We start from the raw sequence: 12914 nt of genomic DNA, 5'->3' as shown, positions 1-12914 counted from the left end.
CACTCGTCCTTGTTCCACTCCGAATTGCCTGAAATTCGGGTCACAAGAAGAAGTCAAAGAACAAAAGTTTTTCAACTTCACCCTGTCGATCGGATGATGCGACGTGGGAGGAGTGTCGACGCTCTATGCCTCCGTCCTTGGAACCTGCTTCTGGGTGGGCTCTGTGCCTCCCCAAGTTTCCAGGAGCCGGAGCCAGCCCTGCCTAACTCAGACGGTTTTAGAAGGCTAATCACCTCATTTTCTGACAGACCTTCCCCCATGTGAAGCGTTCGGGTCCAGTAGGGTTGGATCCCCACTCAGGTTCCGTGGCCTTGGCTCTGGAGGACACGCTAGAAACCGTGACTGGATCAGTACCGGTACCGGTCGTGCCATTGCGACCTTCCCTGGCACTGCTAAAGGCATCAACGCTTTAGACACTGCTCGGGCCATCAATTACTGTCGATCCCTTACCCATTCCCAACTCTGATCCAGAGCTTGGATAACATCGCTCGACACTGGTTCTGTCTTCGGGGACTATGTTCCCCAGATCAGATCCTGACCCTTATGACTATGGGTACGGGTGCAGTGAGAGTATGGAGGGATCGCTGGACTCTTTAGAATCCCAGCTAGAAGAACCTTAAATTGCCTGGGCTCAGGAACTGGACGAAGGCAGCAGTCTTGACATCTCCCTTGAATCTGGCATGCTTTCACCCCCTACCATGGCTACAGAGGATGAGAGCCACATATTCAGTGGTGGTGCGAAGAGTGGCTGAGGTCCTGGGCCTCGTGCTACCTTTGTTGCCTGTCAGGACTAGCCTCCTGACTGAGGTGCTTCACTCATGGTCTCCCTTGCCTGAACCGCTTTTGCCCTTTAATGAAGCCCTCACAGATGTCCTGCAGTGGACGTGGTCTAAATCCAGCACAGGGTGTCCAGTCAACAGGACAATCTCCCGCCGCTAAAGGTCTGTGCCTAACAACCTTAAATTCCTGATCCAACATTCCACGCCTTAGAGTTTGGTCATTCAGATTTCTTCCTCTTCTGGTGCATTCCCATCCGCACCCCTGGATAGGAAATCAAAACAAATGGACCAACTTGGGAAGAAGAGGTTCTCTTCCTCCAGTCTGGCTGTGCGGTCTGTGAACACACCATGCCTTTTGGGCCACTATTCCCATACTTTATGGGATACGATCACGCAGGTGCTTCCACAGGCCCCGGAAGAGGCCTAATACACCTAACACCCCCCCCCCTTGCGCCCTTCCCCAACCCCTTTTTCCTTGCAGCTTCCAAACCTTACTGTCGCTCCATCACGGACCAGTTGGAGGCAGGATTCATCATCACCTACCCCACTGGAAATCCACCATGACGGACAAGTGTTTTTTGCAATTCGTCCAGAGGGGCTACTTCCTCCCCTTCGAGTCTACCCCCTCCGGCCATGCCACCATCCTATGATCGGATGACGGAGGTTCACTTGGCACTTCTCCATGAGGAAGCTACGGCTCTCTTGGCCAAGGGAGCCATAGAAAGGGTCCCTGTGCCAGAAGAAGGTTGTGTTTGTTATTCCCGCTACTTTCAGGTGCCCAAAGGGGCAAAGGCTTCCACCCTATCCTAGACCTCTGGTCCTTCAATCACTTCCTCAGAAAGGAAAAGTTCAAAATGGTCACTCTGGCACAGGTCCTATTTGCACTGGACCCTGGAGACTCGATGATAGCATTGGACTTGCAGGAAGCCTACTTTCACATTCTCGTCCTGCCTGCACTCAGACATTACTTGCGGTTCATGGTAGGTCACAAACATTTTCAGTTTACCGTGCTCCCCTTTGGCCTTACCAACGCCCCTCAGGTGTTGACGAAAATGATGGTGGTGGTCGCAGTTCATCTGCGTAGACTAGAGGTTTTAGTGTTTCCCCACCTCGACGAATGGCTGTTGAAGGCAGGCTTGCCCCAGGCTATCGTCTCCCACCTCCAGACTATGACAAACCTCCTGCATTCGCTGGTGTTCACTATAAATGTGCCAAAGTCACACCTGACTCCCTCTCAGATGCTCCCTTTCATCTGAGCTGTTCTGGACACAGTACAGTTTCGGGCAAAGACTCCCAAGTGGCGAGTCCAGGATATTTCGGCTGTTATACCGATGTTTCAGCCTCTGTCCTGTGTTTCCGTGACAATGACTCTGAGGCTGCTGGGCCTCATGGCCTCCTGAATCCTGCTGGTCAAACATGCCAGATGGTATATGTGGGTTTTGCAGTGGGACCTGAAGTTCTAGTGGGTGTAGCATCAGAGGAATCTCTCAGACATGGTCCTGATCTCAGAGAGAACTGTACAAGATCTGCAGTGGTGGCTTTCGAACCGCGACTGGGTCAACGACAGATCCCTCTCCCTTCCCCAACCAGATATGACAGTAGTGACATATGCGTCACTCCTGGGATGGAGCGGCCACATGGGGAAGACAGAGATCAGAGGCATCTGGTCTCTGGCAGAGTCCGGGCTCCACATCAATCTTTTGGAACGCAGGGTGATCAGGCTTGCATTGAAAACATTACTTCTCTCTCTCAAAGGGAAAGTGGTGCAGGTGTTTACAGACAACAACACCGCCATGTAGTACTGCAACAAACAGGGCGGAGTGGGGTTGTGGACCCTTTGTCAGGAGGCTCTACGCCTTTGAACATGGCTGGACCATCAGGGCATATTCCTAGTGGTTCAACATGTGGCGGGCTGTCTGAACGTTATAGCAGAGAAACTCAGCCATCAGTGCATGGTCGATCACGATGGCGTCTCCATTGGGAGGCGGCGCAAGGTCTCTTTCAGCAGTGGGGAGAGTCTTGGTTAGATCTGTTTGCCTCGTCAGAGAATGTGCCAGGTCAGCTGTTTTGCACGCTGAAGTTTCCAAAGCAGTAGTCGCTCGGTGACGCTTTTCATCTCAAGTGGAACTCAGGCCTCCGATACGCCTTTCCGCCAATACCACTTCTGCCCAGATTTCTCAAGATCAAGAACAACCGGACCCAAGTTATCCTTGTGGCTCTGGACTGGGCATGAAGAGTATGGTATCCTGAGCTTTTAAGCATGGCCAGCAATCCTCCACTCATACTGCCTCTTCGGGAGGATCTTCTGTCGCAGCAGCATGGGACGGTTCTCCACATGAACCTGTCCAGCTCCCGCCTTGTTGCGTGTAGATTGAGTGGGGGCAGTTGACAGCTTTTGACCTTCCAGCTGAAGTATGTACTGTCATCTTGGCAGCCAGGCGTCCTTCCACCAAACGGTATACGCCTGTCGTTGGAACAAATTTGTGACATGGTGTAACAACAAGTCTCATCTTCCTTTCTTCACCTCTGTCTGAGATTCTTTTGTTTGTACTCACTCTTGCCCTGCAGGGCTCTGCTCTGGGCACCCTTAAAGGTTATCTGTCTGCTATCTCTGCTTTCCTCAGACTACCAGACCAACCCTTCTTTTTTAAATCTCCCATCCTTGGGAGATTCCTAAAGGGTCTTATCATGTTTCCACATACCCTGTTCATAATGCCCCAGCAGGACTTGAACTTGGTGCTCACTTACTTCATGTGTGCTCCTTTTGAGTCCCTCCATAATTGTCCTCTTCGGCTTCTCACCTTAAAGACAGCCTTTCCTGTAGCTATTAACTCTGCTCGAGGAGTGAATGAGCTGCAAGTTCTTTCTTCGAAGCCACCCTTTACCTCTATCCATTCTAACAAAGTAGTACTTTGTAACAGGGCCTCTTTCGTTCCTAAAGTGGTCACACCCTTTCATGTAGGCCAATCCATCACCTTGTCTCCTTTTTTTACACACACCCACATCCTTCTCTTGAAGAGGAGAGTCTCCACCATCTGGATCCAAAAAGAGCATTGGCGTTCTACCTCAGTCGTACCAAAGACTTCCCAGCAGACTCTTTTGTTATGTGAGTGCAAAGAAAAGTTGGTTGTTGCAGAAAAGGACCATTTCTAGATGGTTTGTTCTCTGCATCAAAATGTGCTACGCTTTGGCTAAGAAGCAGCCCCCTGAGGGTTTTCGTGCTCGCTCAATCAGAGCAACGGCCACAACCACTGCATTAGCACGCAGAGTTCCAGTCCTGGACATCTGCCAGGCAGAAACATCGGTGCACACATTCAGTAAACAAGAGTGCCTTGACAGTTGGGTCCGCAGGGACTGCTACTTTGGCTGTTCGGTCCTGCAGGACTTCTTAGTATGATCTTGGTTCGCAGACCCACCTCCCGGGATGGTATTGCTTGGGTATTTATTGAAAAGTAAGGAATGCAGCTAGAAGTCTCTATCAGATTAACAGGTTGCTTACCTTTGATAACAAATTATCTGGTAGAGGCATATTCTAGTTGTAGATTCCTTACTGACCCAACTATCTTCCCTGCTCTGCAAACTGATTTGTAGTCTTAGGGACCCCCTTTCAGGGCCCTATTTCTGACGTACCAGCCTGTGTTCTTCATGGCACCACGCTTCTGGCATGGAAAGTCGTGAAAGAAACCTAGGCCCTCATTGTGATGTTGGCGGGTTACCCCACCGACAGCCGTGCTGACGGTCGATGGAAGACCGCCAGCATGGCAAAGCTCCCGCCGGCCCTATAATGATGTTCCCTCTGCGCCGGCGGGCGGAAACAGGACCTTTACATGGAGCCTGCGGCAGTGTTGTGGGTGCAGCACCATCTGTCGCGCATTTCACTGCCCGTAATTCGGGCAGTGAAATGCACAATGGGGCTGTGCATGGGGGCCCATGCACTCCCCATTCGATGTGCATAAGCAGCGCAGGGGGCCCGAGTCACCTATTCCGCCAGCCTATTGGCTGGCAGTGTAAATCGCCAGGAAAAGGCTGGCGGAATGGGACTCATAATCCGCAGAGCAGCGCTGCGTGCAGCGCTACCCTGTCTGATCTCAAACGTCGCCACCACCAGGCTGCCTGCTGGCACCCCTCTAGCAGGCCTTGCAGCCCAATGGCAGGGTGCACTATACCACAAGTGAGAGTATAGTGTTTAAGTCCAGCCTTTAGACATTGTAAGTGCAGTATGGCCATAAAAAGTACATGGGCTGGGAGTTTGTGATTACGAACTCCAGAGCTCCATGGTGGCTTCACTGAAGTCTGGGAAGTTTGGTATCAAACTTCTCAGCACAAAAGTCCCCCCACTGATGCCAGTGTTGAATTTATTGAAAAATGCGCCCAATAGGCATCTTAGAGATGCCCTCTGTATTTTAGCCAAATGTCTAGTGCAGAACTGACTGTTTTGTGCCAGCCTGTCACTCCAGATGAGTTTCTGACCTCATGGGGTAATAGCCTTTGTGCTCTCAGTGGCCAGAAACAAAGCCTGCACTTAGTGGAGATGCTTCACCACCCCCACCCTTGCAGGAACTGTAACACCTAGCAGTGGGTCTCAACGGCTCAGGCCTCTTGTGACAGTGCCCTAGTGCACTCCAGCTATGGGAGATGCCCTCCCTCGGACAAAGCTCCACTTTTTGCGGCAAGTCGGTGGGAAAAGTAGGAAAAACCAGGAGTCGCTGCCACTTTAGCTGGGACCACCTCTAAGGTGTCCAGAGCGGAAGTGACCCTCTCCCTGCAGAATCCTCCATCTTGGTTTGGAGAGCAGGGACCAATAGGGTTAGGTCTGTGTCCCCCGCCTCAAAGGGATTGGACACCAGAAGTGGGTAGTCACCCTGAGGGACAGTAGCCATTGGCTACTACCCTCTGGCCCCTGTAATGTGCCACAATCCAAGAATTAAGGGCCTCCCTGAACCCAGCTCACCAGATTCCTGGTGACCTCAAGAAGACGACAAGAAGAAAGAAGGACTGCTAAGCTGACCCCCAGCAGAGAAAATTCAAAACACCAACTGATTAGTCCCCAGCCCTACCGGCCTACCCTGCTTTCTGAAGCCCCTGTACAAAAGGTGGCGCATCCTGCAGGACCAGCGACCTCTTAAAAGCCTCTAGAAGACTGCCTGCACACCACAGGACTAAGCTCTCCCATGGACAGCAGCCCTGTTCAGAAAGAAACTCCAACAAAGGACTCAAGAACCGCCCGGATCCGCTAGCCCAGCCCACTTTTCACTCGATGCCCACGGACCTTGTCCAGGTGGCCCAACGGACTAGAGCTGGTCCCCAGGTGATTCTGACCTAGCATCCACCCTGGGTTGACCCCTCCTGTCCACCACAATGATGCTTGGCAACTAAATCCAGAGGAACCACTTGCCTGTGAAGGATTCGGACAAAGATGCCGCGGCCCCAGGGCTTGGGCAACCCGACATTTGGTGCAGGAGCGTGTAACATGCGGCCATGTCAGCTTTTAAAATAGATATTTTCAATTTGATTGAAAACCGTTTTACCTGCCAAACTAAGTGGTGTTAATACATATGCTTGGTACTTGCTTGCAAATGTACTTGCCTGCAAACTGAATCTTGTGGTTCTAGAAATAAAGTAACAAAATATATTTTTGCTGTATAAAAACAATTGGTCTGGAGTTAGTCATTGGGTGTGTGCTTCATTTATTGCCTGTGTGTGTACAACAGATGCTTTGCACTACCCTCTGATAAGCCTAACTGCTCGACCACACTACCACAAAAGAGAGCATTAGTATCATTTGCTTTAGCCTGTGGGAAACCCCTGAACTCTGTTCACTCTATAACTCATTTTGATATAGTATATACAGACCCAGCTTCCTACACAGAGTGAATGGTGTCATGCATCCAATAGGGAGACTGCGTCGGGTATGATCATCACTGCCATCCTGGAGCAAATCAGTCCAGTGCAGAATCATAAGCCTGTTCCCGGCTGCACTTCTACCTATGTGTCTCCTACACTAGGACTAAAATTACTGTGCTTACTAAGAACCCTCCAGTCAAGAGGAATCACAAGTGATCTCGCATTTCTCTCTAGGGGTGCCAGATCCTTCCAAATTTTCCAGGGAACCCTTGCGCAAAGTACATAGCTTATTCTGCCTTCATGCACTAGTCCATATTTTCTGCCCATTGTTTGACCTGTGTAATTGCTGTGCTGCCTTATAATTTAACTCTATCTCTGAAGTCTGCCATTAATGCGATGTTGCAAAACAACAATGCATGTTTTGACAATGATGTAGGAAAGTACCCTCTTTTTGGCATGGTTACCCCCACTTTTTTCCTGCTGCTGTGAGTATGCTTTGGCTGTTTTCTCTGGGATCCTTCTAACCAGGACCCCATTGATTGTGCTCTCTCCCTCTAAATTTTGGTTGCCTAGGATTTTGCACACTCCACATTTGATATACTGGTGCCCCCATATAAGTCCCTAGTATATGATACTTAGGTACCCAACTCATTGGGGCACCAGGGGTTCCCCATGGGCTGCAGCATGTATTATGCCAATCATGGGAGCCCATACAAAATGTGTCTGCAGAACTGCCATTGCAGCCTTTGTGAAAAAGTGCATGCACCCTTTAACTACAGGTCACTGTAAGTCACCCCTATGGTAAGCCCTCCTAACCCACAGGGCAGGGTGCAGGTACCTGTGTGTGAGGGCACCCCTGCATGAGCAGAGGTGCCCCTACGAACTCCAGCTCCATTGCACTGGACTTCATATGTGTGGAAAAGCCATTTTACCAGTGTACTGAACCTGTGTCCAGCTACATAATGGTAACTCCTAACTTCGGCATGTTTGGTATCAAACATGTTGGAATCATACCCCAATACTGTTGCCAGTTTTTGTTGAATGATTCTATGCACTCTGGGGGCTCCTTAGAGGACCCCCCAGCATTGCTCCTACCAGTCTTCTGGGGTTTTCCGGGTAACCCGTGCTGCTGCCACCCCTTAGACACGTTTTGGTTCTCCTGTTGCTTGACCAGCTCAGGCAGAGGAAGGCAAAACAAAGAATTTCCTGTGGAGAGATAGGTAACACCCTCTCCCTTGGAAATAGGTATTACATGGCTTGGGAGGGGTAACCTCCCCAAGCCACCAGTTTACTTTGAAGGGCACATTTGGTGCTCTCCTTGCATAAACCAGTTTGCACCAGTCCAGAGACCCCCGATCCCTGCTCTGATGCAAAAATGGATAAAAGAAAGGGCAGTGACCACTCCTCTGTTCATCACCACCCTATGGGTGGTGCCCAGAGCTCCTCCAGGTGGCCACTTGATTCTGCTATCTTGAGTCAAAGGTGGGCAGAGGCCTCTTGGAGCATCTGAGGGGCCAGGTCAGGTAGGTGACGTCACAGCACCCTCCTGATAGGTGGTTACCCTGCAAGGGGACCAATCCCCCTTCCTGGGTTATATAGGGTCTCCCTCTTGGGTGGATCCTCAGTTTAGATTTGCAACATTCCAGCAGGACTGCTCTGCATAGTTTACTTAATCTTCTGGCCACTCGGATTGCAACTGGACCTTCCAGGAACTGACAGTCTGCAACTTCAGCAACAAAACAGCTCTACAACATTGTTTCTCTGGCTCCTTCCAGCAACTGCAGCATTTCCCCCACTGTGCATCCTCTGAGGGCAGCGAGTCTTCAGCCTGCAGAAGAAGTAAGAAGGAATCTCCCTTTGAGTGAAGGAGTCAGTCCTTTCATCTGCAGGCCCCAAACAACAACCAGCTGAGTGGATCTGCTCTCTTCCAGAACTGTGTAGATCCTGCATCACAGGTGGTGGTCCCCTTGTTCATCTCTACCAGTTATCCAACTTGGGAGAAGGTAAGCCCTTGTCTCTCTTTGCAGGACAGTACCCCTGTGCACGGCATCTCTTGCAGTTACCAAGTCTTGTTTGCTCCTCCTCCAAAGGATCTCCAGGCTCCATGTAGCCCCGGGCTCCAGCACTCCTTCTTGCAAAGCCCAGTCTCATGCTTGCTGCTCCAGCGACGTGGGACTCCTCTTCAGGTGTGTTGAGTGGGCCTCACTGCGACTGCTATGCCTGCTGCTAGTGGGTTTCCTGTGGGGTCTGCCTCCTCTTCTTGTGACTCTGCTGACGGTCACCCCGGACTCATCTCTTTGGGTCAAGTCCCCTGGACCTTGCTGGTCCTCTACAGCCTTGCAAAACTACTTCTCCGTCTCTTGCATTTTCCAAGGCTTGTTGGTGGTTTTCCAGCACCACTGACTGACTGCATCTCGACCGCCGAAATGGGACACCACTTGCATCACTCCTGGGACTCCACTTCATCTCCGGTGCTGCACTGCTGGCCTTCATCCACCATTGACCTGGTCCTGCATCCACAGAAGTGTGGGTAGTGGCTCCTGCCCGAACCAGGCACTCCAACGCAAACTGGACCTGGTCCCCTTCCTTTGCAGGTCCTCTTCTGTCAGGGTCCACCTTTGGGTTCTTTCAGTCTTGTTTGGGTCTTGCATAATCCTTTTCCAAAGTCCTGTTGTTTTTGGGGAAAACCAGGTACTTACCTCTGCTCTCCTGGTCGCTGGGGGTCTCTCTGGTACTCACCTCTTGGGGTTTCTAGTTCCTCCAGCTCCCTTTTACTGATTACACATTCTTTGGTGGGGGACTGGCTTTCACATTCCACTTTTTCTGTATATGGTTTTGCCGTCTCCTAGGGCCCTCGTTGTTTACCTATACTTTTGCCAATGGTTATTGCTTTCTATGCTCTTTACTGATTGCTGATGTGTATATAATAGTGTGTTTACCTACCTCCAGTTGGGGGATTGCCTATTCAGTATTCTAGTATTTGTGTTACTATAATAAATTACCTTTTTTTTGTAGTGTTGTGTGGTTCTTTCATGTGCGATAGTGCTGTGTGCCTATAGTGGTATTGCATAAGCTTTGTGTGTCTCCTAGATAAGTCTTGGCTGCTCATCCACAGCTACCTCTAGAGAGCCCTGACTTCCTAGACACTGCTTATGCTTCACTAAGGGTATACCTGAACCTGGTATAAGATGATAAAACCATAGGTGCTCACCACACACCAGGCTAGCTTCCCACAGATGGGATATGCCTGCAGTTGCAGAAAGGACAATGTGTGTGTCAGTGTGCCTTCCTGTTGGCAGCCATGGAGGCAGTTGTTATTGTCTTACTTCTTCATTTGATATAACCTAGTCCACGGTGCAGTATTTTCAGTTATAAGAGCTTAAAAACAGATCTTGTTACAACTTCCCTCAGGGATTTACAGGCTTCTACCCAGGCTATATCCTCATTCCCACCTCTCTTTCAGACTGTCTAGGGGGTCAGTGGCAACTATTCAATAGTGTTCTGTATATGTGTGAATTAGCATGGCCGTGTAGTGATGACATCAGTACGCTGTATTGCGGGGAATCCTCTTCTAGTTCTTGTAGATGAGCTAAGTATTTGGTTAGTGTAGGAAAGTGACCTTGTTGGCATGGCTTCCTCCACACTTTTTGCCTAATGTTAATGCCAAATTTGATTGAGAGTGTGCTGGGACCCTGCTAACCACACCTCAGCACCAGTGAACTTTCCCAAAATCTGTACCTTTGTTTACACAAATGGCACACCCCTGGCACCCAGTTCCTTGTTAAAGGTACCTATGGCACCACGGGCCCTGTGGCCAGGGGAGGTCCCCAAGGGCTGCAGCATGTATTATGCCACCCTAAGGGACCCCTCACCAAGCACATACACACTGCCTTCGCAGCGTGTGTGCTGGTGGGAAGAAAAAGACAACGTCGACATGGCCCCCCTCTCAGGGTGCCACGCCCGCAAGCCACTGTCTGTGGCATAGGTAAGTCACCCCTCTAGCAGGCTTCACAACCCTAAGGCAGGGTGCACTATACTAAAGGTGAGGGCAAAGCTGCATGAGCAATATGCTCCTACAGTGTTTAAGTCCATTCTTAGACATTGTGAGTGCAGTGTAGCCATATTGAGTATGTGGTCTGGGAGTTGGTCATTACGAACTCCACAGTTCCATAATGGCTTCACTGAATACTGGGAGGTTTGTTATCAAACTTCTCAGCACAATAAACCCACCAGTGTTGGATTTATTGAACCATGCACCCAGCGGGCATCTTAGAGACACCCCCTGTATTTTACCCAATCCTTTATTGCAGGGCTGACAGGTCTGTGTCAGCCTGCCACTAAGAGACGAATTTCTGGCCACATGGAGTGAGAGCCTTTGTGCTCTTGGTGGCCAGAAACAAAGCCTGCACTGGGTGGAGGTGCTTCACACCTCCCCCTGTAGGAACTGTAACACCTGTCGGTGAGCCTCAAAGGCTCAGGCCTCTTGTTTCAGTGCCACATGGCACCCCAGCTAATAGAGTTGCCCACCCCCCGGACAAAGCCCCACTTTGGCGCCAAGTCCGACAGGAAAATTAGGGAAAGCAGGAAGGAGCGATCACTTCAGCTAGGACCACCCATAAGGTGTCCAGAGCTGAGGTGACCCCCTCCCTGCAGAATCCTCCATCTTAGTTTGGAGGACAGGGACAAATAGGGTTAGGTTTTTGTCGCTCTCCCCAAAGGGTGTGGATACAAGAAGGGGTGTAGCCACCCTCAAGATCAGTAGCCATTGGCTACTGCCCTCTTAACCCTGTAATGCCCCTACAAGATGTGAGGGTTCCCCTGAACCCAAGTCGTAGGATTCCTGGCGACTTCACAGGAAGAAAGGACTGCTAAGCTGAATCCCCGGCAGAGAAGAGGGAAGACGAAAACCTACTTGATCCCAGCTCTACCGGCCTGTCTCCTACTTCAAAGAACCTGCAAAAGAAAGCGACTCAACCTGCGGGTCCAACGACCTCTGCCAAGCCTCCAGAGGACTGCCTGCATCACAGAGGACCAAGAACTCCTGTGGACAGTGGCCCTGACCAAGAAGAAACTACACCTAAGGACTCCAGAGCCTCCCCGGATCTGTGAGTCCTGACCACTCTCAATCCGACGCCCACGGCACGTGTCCAGGTGGCCCAACCGGCTAGAGAAGATCCCCAGGCGATTCTGAGCATGTGCCCACCCTGGGTTGACCTCTCCTTCCCCCCACAACTACACCTGCAGTGTGAATACAGAGGACCCCCCCCCCTGACCGCGAAAGCTCCGGATGGAGCTATCCAAGGCCTAAAGGTACACTACACCCGCATCCCCCAGACCTTGGAGATCCCGACCTCTGGTGCAGCAACATTCAGCAGGCAGCCCTCCTACTTGCCCAGCCTGTTTTTTTTTTTTTTAACCGACCCCCTGGACCCAGCCTGCAGTATCTAAATGACTCCTGGGGTCCCCCTCATAGTAAAGAATTGGGAGCCCGACACTCTGTTTGCACCCTGCACCCGGCCGCCCGAGCGCTGCTGAGGGTGTGAGTTTGATGCCTACTTGTGGCCCGCCCAGTGCTCCTCTAAACCTCACCCCGCCCCCCCCGCGGGCTGCCCTCCAAAGACGCGGGTATCTGAAACAGAGTGCCCCCGCACTCCAAAAGAGCCCATGTTGAACTTGCCTCAACTTTGACCTCTGCACCTGTCCGGCCCTGTGTTGCTGGTGGTGGGTGTTTGGGGTTAACTTGAACCCCAACCAGTGGACTTCCTAGCCCCGGAAACTGGAACTGGAATTGTTGTACTTACCTGCAAAACATACTAACTTTTTCCCCCACAGGAACTGTTCTGAAAATTAACTTTTTAAACAGATTATTGCCATTTATTTAAAAACTGTACAACTTACCAATTCCAATCAAAGTGGTATTGATACATATCTGAAATACCTATTATTTTTTGTATTTACCTGCAACTTGAATCTTGTGGTTCTAGAAATCTATTACCAAAATGTATTTTTGCTATATAAATCAATTGGTGTGGAGTTAAGTCATTGAGTGTGTGCTTCTGTTGCCTGTGTGTGTGTACAACAAATGCTTTGCACTACCCTATGATAAGCCTAATTGCTCAACCACACTATCACAAAAGGGCATTAGTATTATCTACTTTAGCCTCTGTTAAGCCTCTGGGGAACCCCTGGACTCTGTGCACACTATATCTCATTTTCATATAGTATATACAGAGCTAGCTTCCTAAAGTCTGTGCATGTTTACCCTGCAGATATTAACACTTCTGTAGTTAT

At 50.4% G+C, this 12914-nt stretch overlaps 1 protein-coding gene across 1 annotated transcript in view; it reads left to right on the top strand.

Moving 5' to 3' along the window:
• The window catches only part of CDK5RAP2 (CDK5 regulatory subunit associated protein 2), a 687227-nt gene that overhangs the window by 423513 nt on the left and 250800 nt on the right, over window positions 1-12914 (top strand). The gene's annotated exons all lie outside the window — the stretch shown is intronic.

Source organism: Pleurodeles waltl, chromosome 6, assembly GCF_031143425.1.
Source record: "Pleurodeles waltl isolate 20211129_DDA chromosome 6, aPleWal1.hap1.20221129, whole genome shotgun sequence".
In the NCBI taxonomy this organism is placed as follows: domain Eukaryota; kingdom Metazoa; phylum Chordata; class Amphibia; order Caudata; family Salamandridae; genus Pleurodeles; species Pleurodeles waltl.
Note: the sequence above shows the minus strand (reverse complement) of the source record. Positions and strands in the feature narration are given on the sequence as shown.